The sequence below is a fragment of the Natator depressus genome, chromosome 7, assembly GCF_965152275.1.
Source record: "Natator depressus isolate rNatDep1 chromosome 7, rNatDep2.hap1, whole genome shotgun sequence".
Lineage (NCBI taxonomy): Eukaryota > Metazoa > Chordata > Testudines > Cheloniidae > Natator > Natator depressus.
This window is the reverse complement of record NC_134240.1, coordinates 35,228,224-35,253,494: the sequence shown is the minus strand read 5'-3', so window position 1 is coordinate 35,253,494 and position 25,271 is coordinate 35,228,224.

Sequence of the window (25,271 nt, the reverse complement as noted above, 5' to 3'; positions counted from 1 at the left end):
ATACATCTAACTTATCTAAATATTCTTCAACCTGTTCTTTCCTTATTCATACTTGTGCTCCTTCCCCCTTGTTGTTAATATAGATAATAAATAACAAAATAAATACTGTTCGAAATTTGTCAATGTTCCAGTGTATGAGATAAAATGGTGATTTCCTAGAGTCCACCTACCTGTTATTAGTGTTCTCTAAGCTGCTGAAGGGTGCGTGGTCTGTTTAGCTTGAGGGGTGTAGAGAGAGGTAATAAACAACAGAGGTGCAAAGGCAGAAGGAGAATGAGACACTTCAGAGATGAGGCAATTGTGGTGAGTAATAGTGCAAGTCATGAAGTAATTGATGCCTAAGCCTCATGTCTTCTTGTTGACAGAATGATTCATTGCAGAGGGTTTTAAACCAGATTTTCACAGACTTTAACAGTGTAGTTTGGTATTTATAAGATGTGGAAGATTAAATAAAAAACAGAGTCAGGATTTAAAAAGTATGTCCTTTCCATAGCATATGTATTTGAAAAAAAGTATGTGAATATTTTATAAACACAAAGGTTTCCTGCTCCACTCCTGGGCAGCCTCAACTCAATGCACCAAAATGGAGCTGGTTGGGACACTGCTGACGTTCTCATGCTGCCATTCATCAGCAGACATGGGCTAACCTAATGCCTTAGTGTTTGCATTTGATTTTTGTTTGGAGGTAGTAGGAGAAAGCATGTGCTGATTGTGAACATTTGGTTCACACAGGTCTGCATACTTAAGCTGTGACAGTAGCAAAATGAATTGACAGCAACTTTCCCAGATAAAAACAGGTACTTGCATCTATAGAACTTAAATGTGGAACCCATGCCCTTTTTAGAGAGATGCATCGTGTTGCACTGCAGAATTTTTCTTTTGGATTTTTATGACTACAGTAAAAGGGCACCCATGATGTTGATGCTGGTCACCTCAATTTCGAGGACGATGTTGACAATCATAGTTTGTACTAATGGGTCTTCGCATTACTCCATAGACCAATTTGAGAAAAATATTTACCTCACTGGCCACAGAGCTATACACTTAGTTGTGTCGATTTCAGCTGTGTGTTGTTTCTGTGCCCAGTGCTGAGCTTCCAGCTGCTTTACGTGATTTTTCTCAAAGTCACGGACACCCTCCCCTATGGTATAGTGCCATGCAATATGATCAATCACCAGTTGGTCAAAGGTCGAGTCACAGGTTTGTGTTTGCAGATTTTGTTTCAGAGTGTCTTTTTGAAGCACTTTATCTGCCCACCATGCTTACAGTTGCCAGACTGAATCCCCAGGAAGCCTTCCTGATCCTGATTTGGAAGACAAAGGGAACAGAGAGAGAGTCCATCATTAGCCTTCACTTCAGGAGGATCTCTGTGATGGGTCCTGGCCAGGCTGGCCAGTAAAAGCTGGAAAGGAGACTGTGGATGAGAAATCATCTTGAACAAAGACCGTAGCTTGCTAGATTAAGTTTTAGACTTTAAGACTTCACTTTTATTTCCTTGTAACCATGTGATGTTACTGACATAACCTGTGACCGTATAAAGCATGGTTGCAATCACTGTTATATATTTGCAGCAAATATTGTACAAAGGTTGTCGTGTAAGGTGTCTATGGAAAGATTATGATTTGCTGATTATGATTATGCTGTCTGTATGTGTTTTTGTAGTTTTTGTAGTTAAAGGTATGAATATTGGCTATGTACTTGTATATCAATGTGTTTTGATTCTAAGAAGCCTTAGTAAAGCATTTGGTCAGCTTCTTGAGAAAGAAATTTGCAAGTTAAGTGCCCAATCAAGAAACACGTAATGGACAATGGACCTTGGGAGACTCCAATCCACATAAGAAGTCTTCCTGGGAACGTTCAAGATAGCATGTGAGCAATGGCTGCCACCTGTAAAGAACTGAATCATGCATGGACATGTGACTTGCCCATGTGACTCCAAACTCCATCTTGCTGTAATTTTCCACAGTAAGAACAAAGAGGTGTCCTTACACCCGGAAAAGACTATAAAAGGCAGCTGCCTCATCTCCATCTGGTCTTCAGTCCTGCTTCTTGCCTCTGGAGGAACTTTGCTACAAACTGAAGTTTTGAACAAAGGACTGAATGACCCATTCCAGCAGTGGATGTACTCCAAAGACTTGATTTGAACCTGCAGTTCATTCTATCACTGCTTCAAGCCTGAACCGAGAACTTTGCCATTACTGTATGTAATTGATTCCATTAAACCAATTCTAGCTCTCATCTATATCTTTTTTCCTTTTATGAATAAACCTTTAGATTTTAGATTCTAAAGGATTGGCAACAATGTGATTTGTGGTAAGATCTGATTTGTTTATTGGCCTGGGTCTGGGGCTTGTTCCTTTAGGATCGGGAGAACCTTTTTTCTTTTACTGGGGTATTGGTTTTCATAACCATTCATCCCCATAATGAGTGGCACTGGTGGTGATACTTGGAAACTGGAGTGTCTAAGGGAATTGCTTTTGTGACTTATGGTTAGCCAGTGGGATAAAACCAAAGTTTTGTCTATGTGGCTGGTTTGGTTTGCCTTGGTGTGCAAAAGAACCCCAGCCTTGGGCTGTAAGTGCCCTGCTTTAAGTAATTTGTCCTGAATTGGCACGCTCATTTGGGTCCCACCAAAGCTAGCATCGTTACAAACCATCACTACCTTTATCTGTTTTCATTGGCATCAACTTAATCCATGCTCTTTTGTAATAAACTTGTTTTATTTTTCCTATAAACTAACTCATTGCTGTGTTTGAAGGGAAGGGCGTATTTACCCCAGTTAAATTAATAAACTGTGATAAACCGACTCTTTAAGATAGCAGTGAACTTAATCCCTCCTGTGACTGCACAGTGGGAGGGGCTATGCATTGTAGGGAGACATCTCTTAGGAGCTTGGGGGCTGGAGTTCACTGAGTGTTATCTGCTAGGAAAGGTCGGGGCCAGGAGAGCCTTGAGGAGTTTGCTGGTGAGGATAGACTGGTGTGGCAGGGAGCTGAAACAAAATTTAATTGCCAGCAAAACTTGGTCTCTCTAAGACAAAGAGGTAACACGCTGGCTCACAGCTCTGGGTCTCCCCGGCAGCATATTACACAAGTTGTGCATTGTAGCTTTGGATCTGGTAGTCACCCCTGTTTACATTTTCCCCCTTTAAGCAAAGTGCTCACCTGGCTACATCTATCAACACTAATAATTAGGCACAATTGACTGTCCTTCGAGGGATTGGGGGTATGGGCATTTTTGACCTTTCTCACTGCTGTGCAGGGTGCACCAGACAGGACAACTGGGTCCAAGATGTAGCAAATCGGGGATGTCAAGCATTTTAAAAATTATTATTAAGAAATGAGACGACGTCATCCCTGATTTGTCTACAGTGCCTAGCACAATGGGGCATCAATCTCTGACTGTGGCCTCCAGGTGCTACTGCAATATAAAAGGAGTTCTCACATGTGCTGGGAAAGACTTTTTGACCTTTCTAGCAGTGCAAATTGAATACGTCCCTTTATTTTTTTTACATCATAACTTGAGGAGTCCTCCCCCTCAGAAGGTCCCACCGGTCCCAGTGCTACTGCTGGAGCATGAGGGATACACTGTTACACAGCTGATTGCTGTGACAGTACATTCATATTGACAGGTTTCAGAGTAGCAGCTGTGTTAGTCTGTATCCGCAAAAAGAACAGGAGAACTTGTGGCACCTTAGAGACGAACAAATTTATTTGAGCATAAGCTTTTAAATTTGTTAGTCTCTAAGGTGCCACAAGTACTCCATTTTTTTTACATTCATATTGGCTCCTAAGCATTGAAAATGGAGAGATCTATTTCAAAGGGCTGAACAGCTTTGCTGAAACTACAGCACTGAGCTGCCAAATTTGTGGTGTTCTACCACAGAAATGCATGATTTCCCCACAACAAAGAATTTTCTTCACATCAGTAGTGCAACTCCAGGGGGGCGTGTGGTTATTGTGAGTTCATGTCTTCTGAGACTGTGAAATGTCAGGCTATGCTTGGTGTCTCTGCAGATGTGTGACGATTATCTCATGATTGATAATCACACAAGTCCCTCTTGTAATGTCATTCTTAATAATTTATTCTTCAGGATAATTTTAGGTAGGGATCACATTGTTTTAAGAGGACCTTGGAGACGGTTGAGGCTCTAAGTGAGATTATTAGTTGCCAAGATTCTAGTGCTGTATATACCATTAAAGGAAGTAGTTGTGATCAGTTCCTGAACTCAGACAAAGTGTGTAACCAGAGACTCAAATAATTTCCAGTTTCATCCTTGGCTGTTAATGTGTAAACCACTAATTTCATTAAGTAGGGTCCTGAGAGATTGAGTAAGAATACCCCTATTATCAACCATATCTCGTAATAAATAAACAAAAAGGAATGATATGAATATAGTTATCTGTAAATATTCCTCCCTTAAATACGTGCAACTGGAGGCAGGAAAGGTTGCAGCTGCAGCAGGAGTGGAAGTGTATGGGGAAATGACTCACCTCCCATGGGCTAGCACTGGATTTTCAACCAACCGAGCCACAGGAAGTACGACATTAGTGACGGCATTGTGTTATTTTGGGGATGCATAGCACGAAAACAAAATGTCATGTCAAAGGGTTGCAGCAGGTTAGGTCTAATTTATTAATAATTTTGCAGACTGTGAAGTAGGTGTTAATAAGGAGACACACTTACTGTGTCATTATAAAAGGTCAAGTGTACTAAACATCTGAAATTGCATATCTAATGTGTACTGCAGCTAAAATTAATGTAGGCTCTCTATTCCTTTCAGGTAGGTAGACAGATCTAACTGCAATGAAGAGTTGAGTGAAATACAAAAGAAACCACCAGGATCGCCATTTCCATTATACTTATTAGAGTGGATAGGACCTTGAAGTGTCTATGTTGAAACCATGCCACCCACTATCATGGTGACACATGGTTGCTGCTAGCATGGTTTCATGGGCTAATGTGGACCAGGATCTTATTTTTCTACAGTAGCCTCTGCATTGCAGCAAGCCCTTTTTTATGGTAAAGATGTGTTTAAACAGTTATTAGTATTGTTGAAACCATAATGTGGACAAAGCCCCCGCTTACATAAGACTGTCAGACTGAACGTGAAAGACATTGATCATCCTACTGAGAAAGCATACAAACCACAAGGTAAGCAAGAAAAAAAATCAGCTAAAACCTCCCTATTTCCTCCCATTTCCTCAGCTCCTACAGCTGGGTGTTAAGAAGCTGGGGGCTGGGAGTAGCATGGAAGATTCCATGCAGGTCATTATTCTCCAGTAGGTCCCCACCCCCGCTCATGACCCTTCAATAACTCTGTGGCTTCTGCCCTACTTTCATAACAGCAGACCAAAAAATCCCAGATACTCACACATAATTCACAAAATAATGCAAAAGTTCTGACCAGTTCTGACCATTCCTGAAATCACTCTGTCTTTGCCCCAAGTTTCAGCCCAAAGTGAATTTTTACACCTGACTTATAGGCAGCTGAAATGGGGTTTTATTACGGAAGCGTGACATAACTTTTATAGCAATGCAAATACACCACTAGAATACAACTGCTTTAGAGCTTTTTTTATGAGGGGTGTGTGTGTGTGTGTGTGTGTGTGTGTGTGTGTGTGTGTGTGTGTGTGTGTGTGTGTGTGTGTGTGTATATGATGTGACATCTACATGCAAGCGGAACCTAAGGTAAATCACTTGTACATTTCCAGTGGACAGCCAGCTCACCACAAACTGCGCCGAATGGCAGAAGAATTGCATTGAGCGTGTTCTTAAATAATAGACTTGTGATGTGCTGTCCTAGAAGGGAAAATGAAGTATACTGAAATAGATTAATAGAATCAGTGATCAAATTCTGCATGTGGTGTGAAGGGGGAGCTCCTAGTGAATTCAATGGAATGCACGTGCATCTGAGAACAGAATTTGACCCAAAAAGTCATTTTCCCTCTTCAGCACTGAAATTTAAAAATGGCAGAACCATTCCATAGATGCCTCTGTTGCCTGGAACTCAACCTCTAAAAAAGCTCAAAAGCTACACAACTTGTTCTAGAAAGAACAGGAGTACTTGTGGCACCTTAGAGACTAACCAATTTATTTGAGCATGAGCTTTCGTGAGCTACAGCTCACTTCATCGGATGCGTACTGTGGAAAATACAGAAGATGTTTGTTTTTATACACACAAATCATGAAAAAATGGGTGTTTATCACTACAAACTTGTTCTAATTTCTTTTAGAAGAAAAACAGCCTACTGCATAAAATGGACGAGCCTCTTATTTCTCAGACAGCTGAATTTTAAATGACACAGTTTGGCAAAGAAGGGGCATGGAAGAAAATCTGACCTGTTTGCCAGCCTGGAATTTCAGCTCTGTACAAAGTCCAAAGAAATACTAGAATCCCTACGACCATCAGTCATTTTACAAAATGTTCCTGAGCTGGTTCATTCATGTTCAGCGAAACCTATTTAAACAATCAGATAGCTGTGGGATGTATCCTGTGATCCTTGGGCTATGCTGAGAAAGTGAAAATGGTACATTTGTTGTTCATTCTGGGTCATTGCTACTAAGAGAGAAAAATCTTTGTGTCACATGCCCCGAGAGATAGCTAAAGTGAGATTGGAGGCGAGGAAGTGGTTCATTGTAGGCTAATACTGTGGTTGCAATGAGTCATAAGTCGTCTGGTATAGAGCTGTTTAGTTGGCATATCAGAAAACATAACAATAAAGTGGCCATATTTTCAAAATGAAAAAATGGAATATCTTGTGGTAACACTTTTGTCATGCATTGTCATAAACACATGCTTTCTTTAAAAACAAGCATGTGCTATTGTCATTAGTGCCAGCTTCTGACACTATGGTGACATGAGCCTGTTTCTCAGAGTGAGAGTTTTTTCTAGTTACTCGGTGTTCTTAAGGAGTTTATCCTGAAACACTTAAGAGTCATTAACAGTCACTTTGAGCAAAAATAGTTTCAATAGCATCTATGGTCATTTAACTTTTCTCTTCACTCCAAATACAGGTCATCACATTGAACGCTCATTCCACTGGACTGTTTGTTCCTAGTGAACATGCAGAGAATGCTACTCAATATAGCAGGACATCTGGAATGAACATTTTCTAAATTATGTATATAAAAAAAAGAATGAGACTGATGAAATGGAAAGAAAAAACAACAACACAAAAAGCAAAAAAAAAACCCCAGGTGTCCCAAAACAAATTCCTGAGCAGATGAGCTATCTTGTGGAAAAAAACACCACCACTACTGTCCTGGGAAAACCAGAATACATGGTCACTTTGACAGACACATAATACAGCATGTATGGAAAAAATAGAGAAGAGGGTCCAGTTTCCAAACTTGTGTCCAACTCAGCATTTGGGTGCTAAAATGAGAATTTAAGTACTTAAAATGGATATTCTATCTTGTCTACATTAGCTATTCTAATAGTCTTACTTTATTCTGATGGTAAAGACTGATAACAAAACCTATAGACTTTGTATTATAGTTACGTTTTTCCTGGACAGGCATGGCACACTGTACTAATACAATTTGTTGGGTTTTTTTTAGTATGCATTGTTAATTAGAGTGGCAAGGTGTAAAAATTCCTGACTAAATTCATGAATGATTTATTGCTTTCTTTTAACGTCAATAAACTTATTTTCATGAGGAAAGGTTGCCAAGGGAATATAAAGCTGCTAATTATACAAAGGTGCCTGCAACAACAAACATTCTGATTGGTCTTTTAAAAAGATACACCTGTTTTCATGCTTAATAGTTCCTTTATGCGTGGAACTGAATTTTGAATAGGGATCATGATGGGGGCACTTGTTAGCCAAGGATGATCAATCAAGAATGATTAATCCGAGTACTCCTACGAGTTTTTTTCTTATTAGTATTCACAGTACAGTCCTGGCAAGTTGGTAGAACTTGTGCATAGAGTAGGTGAGTAGAACTTTATCCTACACTGTAAAATCACTTTAGATTCACTGGTATGCTCTGGCTGCTATGTTTTGCTTTGGCAATGCAGGGTAGCTGTGAACTTGCTGAACCAGTCATTTAGTTAGTGGTTAGGTCTGGCTGTCTTGTATTGCAAAAACAGCAAAAAGATTCAGATCTGTACATATTATCTAAAAGACAGAGAAAATTTGTGGCAAGTAATTTAACCTAAGAAAGGAGAATGTTTTTCTTTTGAAGACCATCCAAATAAAATAAATATAAACATTGGTTAAGGAGCAAGAAAACATTTTAGACAAATAGTGTGAAAAATCTTTTGGGAAGAATTCATGCTTATCTCAACTCCTAAGGCTTGCAATCAGAATTCAGAGGCCAGTGGTACAGCTGCGAGGGATTAAAAGTGAAAACAGCCCTCTTGTAGAGCTCTCGTATTCTATAACAGAGCCATAGAAAGGTTGAAAGGAAACATGGCTAGCACCCCCATATGTCCCTTTTAAATGCTTTACAGTCTCTCAACGTGACTAGAAGAACATTGCTAAACACAGCTTTAATTTTTTAGGGGTACAGATAGTGATGAGCTGCCAAAATCTTAACAATGGGTTCCTTCCTCACCCCACGAGGGGGTCGTTCCCTACCCCCACCCTCCAGGACTCCTGCCCCATCCAACCCCCCCGCGTTCCTTGATGCCCCCCCCCAAGACCCCTGCCCCCTCCCCTGTCCCCTGACTGCCCCCAGAACCAGGCAGGAGGGTCTTGTGGGCCACCGTAGTGGGTACCCACCCCTAAGAGCCAGAGGCACCTGCCAGGGGGCGAGGTGGGGAGTCCCAGAGGTGCTTACCTGGGGCAGCTCCCAGGAAGCATCTGGCAGGTCCCTCTGGCTCCTAGGGGCGGGGGAGCGTAGCTGGGGGGGGAGCAGGGGGAGTGGCTGCTCCCCCACTGATCACATCAAAAGTGGCGCCTTAGGTGCCAACTCCCTGGGTGCTCCGGGGCTGGAACACCCACGGGGAAAATTTGGTGGGTGCAGAGCACCCACTGGCAGCTCCCCGCCCCGTGCCCGGCCCCAGCTCACCTCTGCTCCGCCTCTGCTGAACGCACTGCTTCTCCGCCCCCTCCCCCGGCTTCCTGCGAATCAGCTGTTCGGCGGGAAGCTGGGGAGGGCTGAGAAGCAGGTGGCAGCTTCCCGCTCAGGCCGAGGGTGGCGGAGGTGAGCTGGGGCAGGGAGCGGTTTCCCTGCGCCCCCAGGTTACCTGCTGCGGCGCGGGTGGCCCTCCTCGCGCCCCCCGGCCCTAGCTCACCTCCACCTCCCTGGGCCTGAGCAGGAAGCCGAGTCTTGCTTCTCAGCCTGCCCCAGCTTCCCGCGCGAACAGCTGATTCACGGGAAGCCTGGGGGGGGGGGCGGAAAAGCAGGGCGGTGCGTTCAGGGGAGGAGGCGGAGCGGAGGTTAGCTGGGGCCGGGGTTAGGGCAGGGAGCTGCCGATGGGTGCTCTGCACCCACCAAATTTTCCCCTTGGGTGCTCCAGGGCTGCAGCACCCATGGAGTCGGTGCCACTTTTGGCCAGTTAAATTTAGAAGCCCTTTTAGAACCGGTTTCCCTCGCGGAACAACCGGTTCTAAAAGGGCTTCTAAATTTAACAAAAAGAAAAGGAGTACTTGTGGCACTTTAGAGACTAACCAATTTATTTGAGCATAAGCTTTCGTGAGCTACAGCTCACTTCATCGGATGCATACTGTGGAAAATACAGAAGATGTTCTTATACATACAAACCGTGAAAAAATGGGTGTTTACCACTACAAAAGGTTTTCTCTCCCCCCACCCCACTCTCCTGCTGGTAATAGCTTATCTAAAGTGATCACTCTCCTTACAATGTGTATGAAAATAACAGAACGCCACTAGCCGTCACCTTCAGCCCCCAACTAAAACCCCTCCAATGCATTATTAAGGATCTACAACCTATCCTGAAGGATGACCCAACACTCTCACAAATCTTGGGAGACAGGCCAGTCCTTGCCTACAGACAGCCCCCCAACCTGAAGCGAATACTCACCAGCAACCACACACCACACAACAGAACCACTAACCCAGGAACCTCTCCTTGCAACAAAGTCCGTTGCCAACTGTGCCCACATATCTATTCAGGGGACACCATCACAGGGCCTAATAACATCAGCCACACTATCAGAGGCTCATTCACCTGCACATCTACCAATGTGATATATGCCATCATGCGCCAGCAATGCCCCTCTGCCATGTACATTGGTCAAACTGGACAGTCTCTACATAAAAGAATAAATGGACACAAATCAGATGTCAAGAATTATAACATTCATAAACCATGCGGAGAACACTTCAATCTCTCTGGTCACGCAATTACAGACATGAAAGTTGCGATATTACAACAGAAAAACTTCAAAACCAGACTCCAGCGAGAGACTGTTGAATTGGAATTCATTTGCAAATTGGATACAATTAACTTAGGCTTGAATAGAGATTGGGAGTGGCTAAGTCATTATGCAAGGCAACCTATTTCCCCTTGTTTTTTCCTACCGCCCCCCTCCCGTTCCTCAGACGTTCTTGTTAAACCCTGGATTTGTGCTGGAAATGGCCCACCTTGATTATCATACACATTGTAAGGAGAGTGATCACTTTAGATAAGCTATTACCAGCAGGAGAGTGGGGTGGCGGGAGAGAAAACCTTTTGTAGTGGTAAACACCCATTTTTTCCATGGTTTGTATGTATAAGAGCATCTTCTGTATTTTTCACAGTATGCATCCGATGAAGTGAGCTGTAGCTCACAAAAGCTTATGCTCAAATAAATTGGTTAGTCTCTAAAGTGCCACAAGTACTCCTTTTCTTTTTGTGAATACAGACTAACACGGCTGTTACTCTGAAACCTAAATTTAACAACTGGTTCTAGCGAAGCGGTGAGAACCGGCTCCAGCTCACCACTGGGTACAGATCATTCTTTGGAAGAAGTTGTTTAAAGTGAACATGTGTTTCTGTACTCCATAGGGACAATAGAACTGCTAACAGGTTGTGTCACAAATAAAAATCTGGCGGTTTGGATCTTTTGGGAGGAGTTTGTAGCTCTGCACTCAAACATATGTATCCACTGCTAAATCAAGGGCTTCTGTTTGCTTGGAAAATCCAAGTTCCCAATAAACAATCCAAAAGATACTTTTTGTGATGGATTTCTCCTGACAATGACTCCAGCTCCTATTTTGGTGCTGTATCTCCACTGTCATGAATGAAAACACAGACTTTGATTTGGGAAAAGCTCTTTGGCTAGTGAGCTTTCAATAAAGCCTTTGAAGAAAATGAATGTTTTTACAGCAGCTGGTTGCATGACATAATTCAATTAAAGTGACTAGAGGAGATCAGCTTTCTAAAAAGTTTAAGAAAAATCTCATGTCACTAGTGAAAATGGCCCTTTTTAAACAAAAGTTTTATTTACCCTTTTAATACAAGAAATAAGAAAAGCACTTACCATAACGTTTAACACAGAAATGTGAAATTGTGAAGTGAAGGCCGAATGATATTTTCAACTGAGGTCCATGGGCCAGGGTATAAAGTTCAGGGAAGATCCCTGGGCAATCTAACCAGATGTTGCTCTGCAATCCCTTTCCTTATTGGAAGCGCTTGTGTGTTTCATGCACAGAAGTCATTTCAAATAGTCGTTTTCCCACTGCATCGAGTTCTTTTCATCCAGAAATGACTAAAAAGTAAAAAATACTGAGGCATCCTGGGCAAAATCTTGGCCCCACTGAAGAAAATAGGAGCTTTGCCAGTGACTCCAGTAGGGCCAGGATTTCACCCAGGGTGTTAGTTTTGCTTGGCAGACAGTATCAGGTGACAGGCACTTTTTTGCTGCAGCCTTTTTTATGATGGCAATGTGCCTGACTAAAAGGCAGTCGTAAATGAACACAGAGAGCAGATCCCTACATCAAGCCCACAGGATTCACATCTGACTCCCTTTGGCTAGTGGAATAAGACCAATGACTAATTATTCATGTATAAAAAAAATGTCTGACTGAATATCACAGAGAAGATCCGTTATCCTGTGACAAATCCCTTGGTGCTACTCCAAGTAAAACAGACAGATTGTTGCTCCTGAGATTAACTGATCAATAATAGACAATAATAGTTTGTACTTATTTAGGGCCTTTCATTGGAGGAGCTACAGCACTTTTTAAAGGTGGGTAAGTAATATTATCCCCATTTTATAATGGGGATGCTGAGGTACAGAGATGAAGTGTCTTGCCAAGGTCATATCTACAGAATCAGGCAGAGTGGGGAATAGCACCTAAGGGTCCTGTCTATTGCACTAATTCATTGATAGCACTGCTTCCCTTTACAACAGCCCTCACCTCTTCTGTAATATTACTATAAACTTGAATGCTCATGAATTACTGAGTTCTGAGATTTAAGCAGACTTTAAAATAGTGTGTTCAGAGGATTCAAAAGTTATATGCAGCCCTGATGTGAACTGGATAAAATATGCAAGGATTGCTTCTCAAACAAAGACTCAAATCAGGTGAGCTGTACAGCCAGGAATAATATGTAGTAGAAAGCTACTGTCTAAAATTTGGAAGAAATCAAATGTATGCCCTGTATATGGTTTTTCACCTAGAATTGTGTGTTTTTTAGTAAAGATACAGAGATTTCTAAGATATTTGCTTTGCTATAGAAAATCTATAAGCCATGTAAATTGCTATAACTTTGTTTGAACCATGTTTTCACACATGTATTGGCACAAAGCACTGTAATTAAAAGCTCTTATATTTGAAACAAGCTTTGCACCTTTTACTTCAGATCCTAGGATTTTGTTTACTTAAATCTCACCATAAGGGTAAAGCAAAGTACTGTACATATCAGCTGGGGTGTTACAAATAATTGTATTTCTCTCAGGAGTCTGTCTCACTACGGCACTTAAAGGCTCAAACATTTTCATTGAAATGATGTTCAGATACTCTTCTAATACATTTTTTTATTAAAAAAAAAAGACCAGAATGTCTGAAGAAGGTGCAGTATATGAATCTGGTAGCTTTAGTTCTGGTATTTCTTGGATTCATTTCTGTAAGAAAAAATGAATTCGATATGTATGGAAGCAGAGGAAAGGTAGGAGGAGAACAGAAGTGAGAATGAGCATTGTTGTGTGTTTGATAATACATAAATACTTACAAATTGTAATATGCTTGTATAAATATTTATACATTACAATGATGCCGTAAGTCCTCCTAAACCTAAACTCACTTCAGCAGAATATTTCTTCCAGGTCAGATACAAATGCAGAAGGTGACAAGCACCATTGCCTCACTACTTTCCTTTGCTGTGTCTTTCTATGGTGTAGGCTGATAGAGTGGTCCCCGAACACCAGGCAATAATCTAAGGTATCCCTAGCCTTTAACTGCCGTGAAAACTTGAATAACATTCTCCACACACTATAAAACAGTCACACCAGAGACAGGCTGCTAACAGGGAGCTGGTTAAAGCTCCCTGATTTTCCACCCCAGCCTGGTCCCAGGACAGACTATCTATAACCAAATCCTGTTGATTTTTCATATCATTTCTATGTTCCATCCTTTCCTCTCTGTCCCCATGGTTAAATTACCTATCTATAATCCTTCCCCTCCTTGACTCTTGCAGTCTCCTCTTCTTTGGTCTCTTGACATTCATCTTGCCCCTATCTGGTCTGTCCAAAATGACACTGAGGCCAGTTTCACCAGACATGACTCATGCCACCATCTCTTTGATTCCACTCACAATTCCAACCTGGTCTTTTAAGTTCCTTCCTCTACTCCCTTCATCTTCTTCTCAAGGTTTGTCTACACTTCAGTCAGAGGTGTGATCGCAGCATGGGTAGACACATGGGAGCTTGCTTTGATCTTGCTAGCTGGAATAACATAGCAGTGAAGCTGCAGCAGCCGAGGCTGCATCAGGGACACTGGATATGTACTTGAGTAGCTAGCCCATGCTGCCAGGACTTCACTGCTATTGTTATTCGAGCTGCCTAGATCAAAGCGAGTTAGTGGTATGTCTACACATACTGCAGACACACCTCTGACTGCAGAGTAGACATACCTCAGCTCTGTACCACTTTCTATGCCACTCTGTAGGTCTGAAATATTCTTCCAGAGCCTATCAACTCAACCACCACTCTCACCTCCTTCAAATCCAGGCTAGACTCACCTCTTCCACAAAGCTTCCCAGCAGTGAGCTATCTGCAAAATAAAACTTGCACTTTAAAATAGAGAGGGAGAAACAAAACTTCACTAAAGGCTGCACAAGAGCCAACTGGGTCTCCACATCATCATATTAATGTATCCTTGACCTTCCTATAGCTTGTGCTCCCCCCACACGTTAGATAGACCCCTCATCCTGCAGAACCTATTGGATGTGAGTAACTTTATGCATGTGATTTAGGCTCATTCAACACTATGGTATTACTCATGTACATGCATCTTTATGGGTTTTCAACTCCAGATTATAAAGTCTTCAGGGCAGGGAACTTAGCGTCGATATACTTAGCAGTTTTTTGGCAACGGTATAAAAAATAGTATAATAGAGAATGTTCTACAGATGCCAGGTTCTGACTGGTTATTTACATTAGGGCTAAAAGTTAGATAAATCAAAATATTCAGGAATTATTTTGTTTCCAAAATAGGGAATACTTTTCTCATTAGATATGATTCCTTTATAAAAATCTAGCTCAATTAATTATACTTACATAGCAAATCTTTCCCCAGAAGGTTATTTAACTAGATAACTATGCAAACCAACAATTATAACATAATTTCTTCTGTTTTTCATAATAAGTTTGACTGTGTTCTAAAGCTTTGCCTAATCATGTTTTATGCAACAACTAAACTCACAAGACAGAAAAAGTGTTTAACAAAATAATGATGCGGTAACTCACCCTGGATGAAATCCTGGCCCCATTGAAGTCCGTGGGCATTTTGCCGCTGATTTCAGTGGGGCCAAGATTTCACCCCCAAAAGTGGGTTCTAATATTTCCATTATTTGCCCCTCCCACTCTTTTTGCCAATTGATTAATGGCATTCAAAGGATCCACCATCCGGCTTGTGTACTGTTTTAGACTCTCTCAGACTCATATCAATAATAAATTAGTAAACAATCTTCTTAAAGTAAAAATTAACATGAAACTAGTCTCCAGTGTTTTTCTAGCCTTTCATTTTCCCTGACAATAAGCTGTGGGTGGCCTGATTATTTGAGATGTGAACAGAAAGACTTACACCGTTAGTAATTTCTTATCTAACTAACTAAATGTCAAGTGATCTTTTTCTGACTTTAAGGCACAAAGAACAATACTTCTCTTACTTGTTCACATACTGCTCTAAGGTCACATATTCCAGCATCTTAATTCATAAGCTGTAACACATTGTAACAAGGAGAATGCAGCCTCCTTGCATTAATTTGACTGAATAGAATGTAATTGTTTTGCACAGGCCCTTACTCCAATTTCACCCCGATAGTTGGAGCAGGCACTGTAATTGTTTCCAGTGCTGCTACCTGAGTGGACGCCAGGCTCTGTGTGTGTAGGGAAGCTAACAGTTCATTACGCTGAATCTTAATGGTAAATGTATTGGAGCCTACAACAGGAATGAAGTTTTCATAAACTTTCAGGGCAATTGGCTAGTCTGTCATCTTGTTCTCCATTTCTGTCTGTTTACTGGCTCAACATCTGTAATAGCTTTAGCCCATAAAACACGGTGTGTATCCACTCCAAGTCTTATATCCAAGTTACTGATTGGACTTGCACACCTAGGCTGTGACCATATAAATTTGTAGTCTTCCTTTAATCCACTTCATGGTGGATTTATATTATATTTTTCTTCAGTGCTTCCTCTGTTGCATTTTACGCCCCTATAGTTAACTACTTCAAGGTAGAAGATCTATTTTCATTGTACACAACTCAAGAAATCAATCTGTGTTTCTGTGTCTTAACACCAATGCTGACTTTACCGCGCATCCATCCCTAATGCAGTCACAAACTAGAGAAAGTTTGCTATTTGGATAATGCTAGGTCATGCTAATGTTATAGGGGTTGATCTTTTGATGTATTAGGTACCCTCTCAAAAGTGACTACCCAGAACCCTGGTGGATTGCCCCATTAATTGATCACAGCTGAACACAACAACAAAGCAAAAATAAGATCCCTGCTTCCAGTGTTTTAATCTTGACCCTTATGCAACTAAATGACAAATTACCCAATATAAATGTCCTTCCTTTAAGTCTTTAAGGGCAAACCAGAAGTGTGAAAACAGGACAATCTTTATTCATCTGTCCTCATATCTTCTTTTTACAGGTGTTTGGAATGCAAGGGTAAATCATGAATTATTTTTATGGGAATGCTGGCAACTCTTGTATAGTGTTGTTTCTGTTTCATGATAAAGCCTGATATCAATTAAGAGGTACTGTTTACTGTGAAAATGATCACAGCAAAGGATTCTGCTGTCCCAAGGACCCTAAGCCCCAGTCCTGCAAACACTCATGCACATGCCTAACTTTCAGTCACTGAACTCAGTGTGAGCACTTCCTTGCTAAAAATTAACCTTGTGCGTAAGAGTTGGCAGGATTAAGAACTCAAACTGTAAATTCCTCCTGGCAAAGGCCAGTCCTCTCTTTGTGACTTGTACAAGAACTAAGAACTGTCCATACTTACCAAATAAAGTCAATAATAAACTATTAATTAATATAGCAGCCACATACAACTGAATCGAATTAATTGGGGATACCAAAACACAAACTTTAAAAAAAAGACTTAGCTAGAAGTGCATGTGATATACCTGATCAACCTCCAAACCACTTGAGCTGAGCTTTGAGTTTTGTATTTTACATATTTGAGAACCAAACACCTACAAAGAGCCATTCCTTTCTAACTGCACAAGCTCAGTGATATCTAAGGGGACAGGGGTGCCTCCTCTGGTGTTCCAGATGGTCATGCTCAAAACTCCAAGTGAACCTGCCTGCAGAGGTTGCTTTGCTTATAACCCTGTGAACCAAACCCTAGGATTTGCATAGCACTAGACATAACTGCCTCAACTCTGGTCATCCAAAGGGTGAATTGTAAGACTCTTTGAATATAATCAGGACAGAACACTGATGGCTCCCTCGTGTATCTGCAGCAGCAGACACCACTATCAATAGCATCCAATGCTTGGTGAAATATAGATTGTCTACCCAAGTCTAAACAATGTTATGTGGATTTCTTTTCTCTAGAGGGAATTTTGAAGTTTATTTCTCCAAAATGTTGTGTACATCTGTTCTTAGCTTTGACAGGATCCTGATGTGTACTGTACAGCCAGAATGGAGCACCATCAAAATATACCTAAAAAAACCCTCGTTAATGTTGCTGACATTTCTGAGCTAGTCATTCAAACTGCTTGGTGTTTTCTGAGTAGCTCCTTTGAAATTTAGTGTTAAATAGTTAAGGGAGGTCCGTGGAACTGCCATTTTTGGTGAGGTTTCAAATGGCCTATTTTTGTGCTAAGACAGATTTTAATAATTGCTGTAAGTATGCTATTAGTCAAAATGAAGCCAAAAGAAACCCAATTATTGAAATAGACTGCTGTGATTGGAATCTATAGCTGATATATTAAAGCTCCACTGTCATGCTTAATAAGTGACTTAGCCCACAGGCAATTTTGGAAAGGAAAATGAACATTAATAATGAGTTAAACTGATCATTATTTCTTTTCTTTGTGCTATTAGAACAATATCCTGTAGTGTACCAATTAATCACTACAAGAATTGTATTACATACGCCATCTGTTTTTTCCCATGCTCCCCCACCTCCCTGGCACCCTTCTTATGTAATTAAGGGCAAATGCTTTTACCAAAGTCCCCATTTGCTGGGCTGGCAGGTGTGAGTGTGGAAGACCCAGGGAACTGTCAAGGTATGTTACTGTTGCTCGAGATATTTGAATTTTCAAAGGAACCAAAATGAAATACTCCAGGTTCACATGGTCAAGTGCCCACAGGAAAATACAGTCCTGCCCTGATTTCTGATTGCTCTAATCCTTCTGATTGCTTGACCTGATAATGGCAGAATAGAAAGAATCTGAAGAAAGTGACCAGTGGGTTACAAAATACTTCAGTAAGAAGACCCTTTCTTATTATAGGTTTCAGGGTAACAGCCGTGTTAGTCTGTATTCGCAAAAAGAAAAGGAGTACTTGTGGCACCTTAGAGACTAACCAATTTATCTGAGCATAAGCTTTCGTGAGCTACAGCTCACTTCATCGGATGAAGTGAGCTGTAGCTCACGAAAGCTTATGCTCAAATAAATTGGTTAGTCTCTAAGGTGCCACAAGTACTCCTTTTCCTTTCTTATTATAACTCCCTCCTACCAGAAATAGGCTCATATCCCTCAGTAAAGTTTGGAATCTCATTCTCTCCTGCTTTTGTAGGTGGGATGGCTATTGATAGGTTTAGTTCTTCTCCCAGTAGGCACCAGAGGAGCATGTGGGTGGCCAGCTGGCTTCCCACTGCAGGAAAGCATCAGTCCTGAAAAAGTGCCTTGGACAGGTTAGTTGAATCCCCACATTCTTCTCCAGTCCCTGACCCTATATATTTTAAGGGGGAATCTTTCTCTCTTACAGGAAGGAGAGATGGACTTGAGGTTAAGGTACAGGATTGGGAGCTGTTACCTGAAATTGGGCCAGCTAGTAAGCTTAGGGAGGATTAATGACCCACCAGAGTTTGGCAAAGAGCAGCACGTTTATTACACTGATATCTAAGCTCCAAAGAAGAAAAGGTGGTGGGGGGGGGGGGTCAGGTCACACTCACATCTGCATACTCACACTCCCAGGACAGGCACGGCACTGGAGATGTCAGGATCCTTCAGGGTAAGTGTCCCACAGCGCAGCAATGGATGGTGTGATGGAGGCAAGTCTTCTCGAGGCACGATGGAATGCAACTCAGCCAACCCCTGGCCAGGTGGTCTGGGCAAAGGGCCTTTTTGGGAGGTACAAGCTTGTGAGTTCACTCTTGAGCACATGGCCCCTTCCCCTTTTAAAGACCTGCTCCTCATGGCCTGCGACTAGAGATGACTTGGCCACATCTGGTTGGTCACACTCCACCTCAAGCAGTGTCCATGCATTGGGTGTGTGATCGCTGCCTAATTAGAGTCCCAGACACCTTGTCTACCTTGGAGCTCTTCTGAAGCAGCCCATTCATCCCACAAGCATTCCAGGAGGGAGGAGGAGAGGGAAAGCCACTTCACAGGTATTCAAAGAGGGAGAGGAGACAAAAGGGGGGAGTGTAACAGACCTTTTGGAGTATAGAGGTTATACATAGCATAGTCATACAGAGCATACAGATCACTGCTGCTCCAACAACAGGAGCCAAGAGATCTGGATTATACTTCCAGCTTCGTTACAGACTTCCTGTGTGATCTTGAGCAAGTCACTTAACCTGCACCTCAAGGTATGTCTACGCTGCACACTCCTTATGGCAGCACGTTGAGTACCTACGCTACACCCAGCACAGGTATAAAAGGCAGTGTAGACAGCGAGTCACTGCTTAGGCGAGTATAATAAGGACACTGCCTGAAGCCTGTGGGTACCCGTCCCTATTCACCCAAGCAGTGCTGCCTACACTGCTGCTTTTAGCATTACAGAGTCCCGCTGCCCTTTCCCTGCTGCAGGGAGCTGCTGGGGTCTTTCCCCATTGCAGGGAAGGGCTCCAGCAGCAGGGAAAGACTCGGGCAGGATGGAGGAGACAGGTAACAACTCCAGCAGCTCCCTGATTTTCCCTGACGTGTAGCTACATGCCGCAGTGTGGACACAGCCTGCTTTTCCCTGCAGCATGTAGCTACTGTTGTGATTATCCGGCCTAAAAAATTACGTAATTTTACGATCAACTGTAAAAAGTATGTGAAAGTTCATAAGATGTCACAATGACCTATAACTTTTTGCCTGCTTGCAGGGGTGAAAGTAAAATTGAAAACTTACCAGTAACCGGTACGGGAGCTGGCTCTGCCCCCCGGGAAAGGGCAGGGCCTCGAGCAGAAGGGGCGGGGCTGGGGAGGGGTCAGTGTCCCCCAGGCAGCCCTTCCATGCTGCCTGGCCTGCGCCACCTGGGGATTCAGCTGGAGCCCCAGGCCCTTTTAAATCACTGGCCCTGGAGCAGCTGCTCCTTTTGCCCCGCCTTGTTGGGGGGGCAGTGATGATAAAGGGACCGGCAGGGCTGCCGACGGGGGGCGCAAAAGCGGCAGCAACGTTAAAGCGCTGCCACAGCAGTGCTTTAAAGTAAGGCGGTCGGGGCTGGTACCGGTGGCCACTTTTTATTGGTATGCTGTACTGGCCTGTACCGCCATACTTGCACCCCTGCCTGCTTGGGAATTAACCATGGAAAATAGGTCAGGTTGTTATTAATAATGAACAAGTGCAAGAAAATCAGAGAGACTGAATTAATCCAAAAGACTTTCCCAAGAGGGAGGCTCCGGCTGAAAGAACTTTGGTTTTTTTACCTGTGAGTCCTGAAAGTCATCATTATGACACCCATTCCTCGGCCTTTTGTGGGGATGCCAGCACTGCAGAGGCATGTAAAATCGTGTTCTGTCTCCCTTCTTTTTTATGTTCCTTTCTGTCCCGCTAGTTCTTTCCTCCTATCTTCTCTCTCAGCTCTTCATCAAATCCTGAAATCAGTTTCACTGCATCAGCACAGCGAGATGAGATGGCCACAACCCTGCCCTGTCTAAGGAGAAAGGACCCAACCAGATGATGTTCTGGACCGAATGTGAACCAGAGTCCAAGCATCCAGTCTTGTGGTCGACCTGCCAGCCAAAGTATTCATTCATAACTGAACAACCATCTAGTGCTCCAAAAACATCAACAAAAGCTGTATTTCCCCCACCTTTTCTATCCTCTCTCTCCTCCAGCTTGTGTCTTCCCATTTGTGACAAACAGGTGAAGTGAATACCCTACACACATCATCACTGAAAGTAAAATTAACCCTTTCCTTTTCATCAAAGAAAGGTTGTTAATGAAAATGAGAGACTGATATTTTGCCTCCAAAAGGAGAGACATTAATAGATTCTGATTGCTTTGCATAATCATTCAATTTCAGTTTCAATATACATGCTTGTTTTAGTTTCTTTTTCCTTCTTGTGTTTGATCAATAAACTTTCAACTTTAGAATGAATGCTTTTGAGTGTTTGCCAACAAATTGAGTAAACCAGGGCCTCTGTGAGAAAATAACCCAAACCCATGTATCACTACTTTAATGTTCGGGCAGTGAAAGAGTTTATAATACCTTTAACTCTTTTGACCCTTGAGATCAACACAACATGACATACACGCTACATATCGCCACCAGTGGTGTGCAGTGTAGACATAGCCTCCATTTCCTCATCTTATGTACATGACCCTGTCTCCCAGCACTATTGTATGCCTACACTGCTATCCTGGGGTGTGATTGCAGCTCAAGTAGATATATCTGAGCTACCTTTAATCTAGCTAGCTTGGGTACTGGAGCAGTGAAGCTGCAGCAGCATGCACTTCAGCATAGGCTGTACAAGCCCATCCCGAGCCCTGGGTAATTACTTGTAGGGGTTGCCTATAATGAAGCATGTACTACCACAGCTTCACTGCTCTGGTATCCAAGCTAACTAAATTCAACCTAGTTCAGGAATGCCTATGGAAGCTGCCGTTCCACCCCATGATTGCAGTATAAATGTACCCTACGTTCGTTAGTGTTTGTAAGGCACTTTGAGATGCACAATGGAATGCATTGTACAAGTGCAATGCATAATCTCAAACTGACTATCACTAAAGAAACTAGCTCAGCAGAATCCAAAGTCTGCATACATCTATGGCAGATCCTGAACACAAATATAAAAATTTGCTGAGCCAACTCCCCCAGATCTTTTGGGTGCCCCAAGATCTTTGGATAATCTAGATTCTTTGGTGCATTTCCCATTTGGTTGTTTCTGAAAGGAAAACAGTGTTAATCTAAATAGAGAAGACTGATCTTTGTATTGTACAAATATCCATGTTCACATGCAAGCAAGGATATTTGAACAAGAACATTAATTATTCGTTATTCACTATTTACTATTACGATAATATTATTTAGCTCATCTGTAGCACGTTTCATCTATACATCTCAAAGCACTTTACAAAGGGGGTAAGAATCATTTATCCTCAAATTACTGGTGGGGAAACTGAGGCACCGAGTTGCAGTGACTTGCCCAAGGTCACACGCCAGGTATGCTGACTCCTAGTCTGGTGTCCCCTCCACTTGACTGCTCTGCTTCCATTAATAGCTTCACTTAATATGTTACAATAATTCACAACTAAAAATGTAAGGAATTGTTATGGCAACTGTGATATGGACAAAGCTGCAACATGTCAAAGGGTTCTGGTGCTATCCAAATACACTGAGAGTGGCGGCTGCATGACTTGTAATGTATCAGAACCCTTAGATAGTGTAACCCTTGGTCTCAGTTTCATGTTTTTTCTTAGTACAATGCCCAGCAGTGCTCCCCTCTCACCTCTCTTCCTGTTGTTTAAATGTTTTCCACTCTGCCCTTTCTCTGTGAGTCTGTTTACGTTCTGTTTACCCCCTCCCTGGCACCGTGACAGGCTTTTAGCAGTACTGACCTGTGCTCCCTTTTACTTCTTAATTACAAAACAAAATCAAAACTGGAACTTCATAGCACTCCAATTAAGCTGTGGCAGGTATGCTTCGCCCTGGATATAAGCAAGTGGGAGTGACCTTCTAGGTAAGAGGAATTAGGGTTTGACAACAGGAAGAGCCAAATCTTAGGTTGATATTTTTACTATTTAAATTGTTAATACAGCCAAACCTCAGGAAAGGGGCATGAGTGGACTGCAGGTGGAGGGGTTTGCTCTTTTTTCAAGCCAGGTGAAAAATCCACCTGCTTACAGGCAAATACTGTAAGTCTGTAATGCAGTTGGATGTTTTACAAAAAGCAAGTGTCTTAGGCCAGATCTCACTACAAAATTTTGCCAGTCTTGCTCTGTCAGTCGGGGTGTGGAAAGGTATGATCTGTGACTGATATACCTAGTGCCAGTAAAAGCCCCAAGTATAACTACGATACCTGCAAAATGACTTCACTCAGGAGGGCTAGAGTAAACTCTGCCAGCAAAAGCGGAGCTTTGTGGCACAAGGTGTCCCCACACTAGGAGCATTTTGCTGGTACGGTATACTGGTATTGCTATACTGGCATAGGCCTCCTAATCCACACCCAGCCTTATTCTCAGTAGAAAGCCCAACAGCATGAGGAAGCGGTGGTAACCACCTCAGTTCTGAGGCAGAGTAGTGTGTGAGACAGAACAGGGATAATCCTTCAGTGGGGGAAGGGGAAGGGAGCCCAGAAACGATATATGAAATAAGAGCATATAGTATTTAGATCCTGATCTTGCAAAGATTTCTGCATGTGCTTAACTTTGTGTGAGTGATAGCAGAGTGGGACTATTTGTAGAGTCAGATCCTCAGTGGGTGAATTAACCTGGCTCCTGTCAAGGTTCCTCCCCCACTCTGAACTCTAGGGTACAGATGTGGGGACCTGCCTGAAAACCTCCTAAGCTTACTTTTACCAGCTTACGTTAAAACTTCCCCAAGGTACAAATTAATTTTATCCTTTGTCCTTGGAATATCCACTGCCACCACCAAACTCTAACTGGGTGTACTGGGAAACGTAGTTTGGACACATCTTTCCCCCCCAAATCCTCCCAACCCTTGCACCCCACTTCCTGGGAAAGGTTTGGTAAAAATCCTCACCAATTTGCATAGGTGACCACAGACCCAAACCCTTGGATCTGAGAACAATGAAAAAGCATTCAGTTTTCTTACAAGAAGACTTTTAATAGAAATAGAAGTAAATAGAGGTAAAGGAATCACCCCTGTAAAATCAGGATGGTAGATACCTTACAGGGTAATTAGATTCAAAACAGAGAATCCCTCTAGGAAAAACCTTAAGTTACAAAAAAGACACACAGACAGAAATAGTCATTCTATTCAGCACAATTCTTTTCTCAGCCATTTAAAGAAATCATAATCTAACGCATACCTAGCTAGATTACTTACTAAAAGTTCTAAGACTCCATTCCTGTTCTATCCCCAGCAAAAGCAGCATACCAACAGACACAGACCCTTTGTTTCTCTCCCTCCTCCCAGCTTTTGAAAGTATCTTGTCTCCTCATTGGTCATTTTGGTCAGGTGCCAGCGAGGTTACCTTTAGCTTCTTAACCCTTTACAGGTGAGAGGATTTTTCCTCTGGCTAGGAGGGATTTTAAAGGGGTTTACCCTTCCCTTTATATTTATGACAGATCCATTGAAGTCAATGGAGCGATGTTAATTTACACCAGCTGAGGATCTGTTCCACAGTGCCATCAAATTAAGCATGCTTATGAATTAAGTCTTTGGAGGACTATGGCCTTGCTGTTTCCTTATGTTGGAGTGAAAGGGAGTTTGCATGTGTGACTGTCACAGGAGCAGTCTCTAATGGAGGATTTCATGACAAGCTAGCTGTCAGTAGAGACAGACTGGATCAGAAGGGCCTTATCTGAATGCTTTTTAATCTAAAATGTTTAGCAAAGAACAACTCTGGAATATACTGAAAAATACATGGTAAACACCCCCATTTATAATGTGAAAGAAATGCTGGGAGAGGTCTGGTAATCTATTTTTTGGTTTTGTTTTTTCTTGGCACTGAAAAACTTAGGGCCTTAATTACAGGTCTAAATTGCCACTTGAGTGTACTGAGTCTGCTTAAGCTACTTGAATCGTATTGCTGTAAGTCCTCAGTGGGTTGGGCCCTGATCTTGCAAACACCTATGCCCGTGAGTAAAAACTAATTCCTGTGAGCTGTCCCATTGTGACACTGCTTACATGAGTAAAATTATACACATGCATAAATATTTTCAGGATCAAGGCCCATATTACGAACTGCCCATGTGTTTTCTTGTGCCTTGTCTACACGACTGAATGTTTGCTATTTGCTATTAATGCTATTTGCTAATTCCTGCTGCAAGAGTTTCTTGGTTAGTCTCAGTAATTTGGACTATGCCCCATTGTCGTGTGTGGATAGTGACATATACTATAGAGACTGCCTTGATTGGGCCTATTGTTTTTAACAGTTTCCTTAATACAGCTTCCCTTGTTGTGGCTTTAAAAACTACAAAGGTTGTTAAGATTTTTACCATATGTCCTATCCTGTGTAATAACTTATAGGAATTGCAATGGATCATATGAAACTTCTCTTAAATCCTTTACAGTTCATAGTCATTTTTGTACCTCTTTCTGTGGAAAGTCATTTGAAAATGATTTTGATCA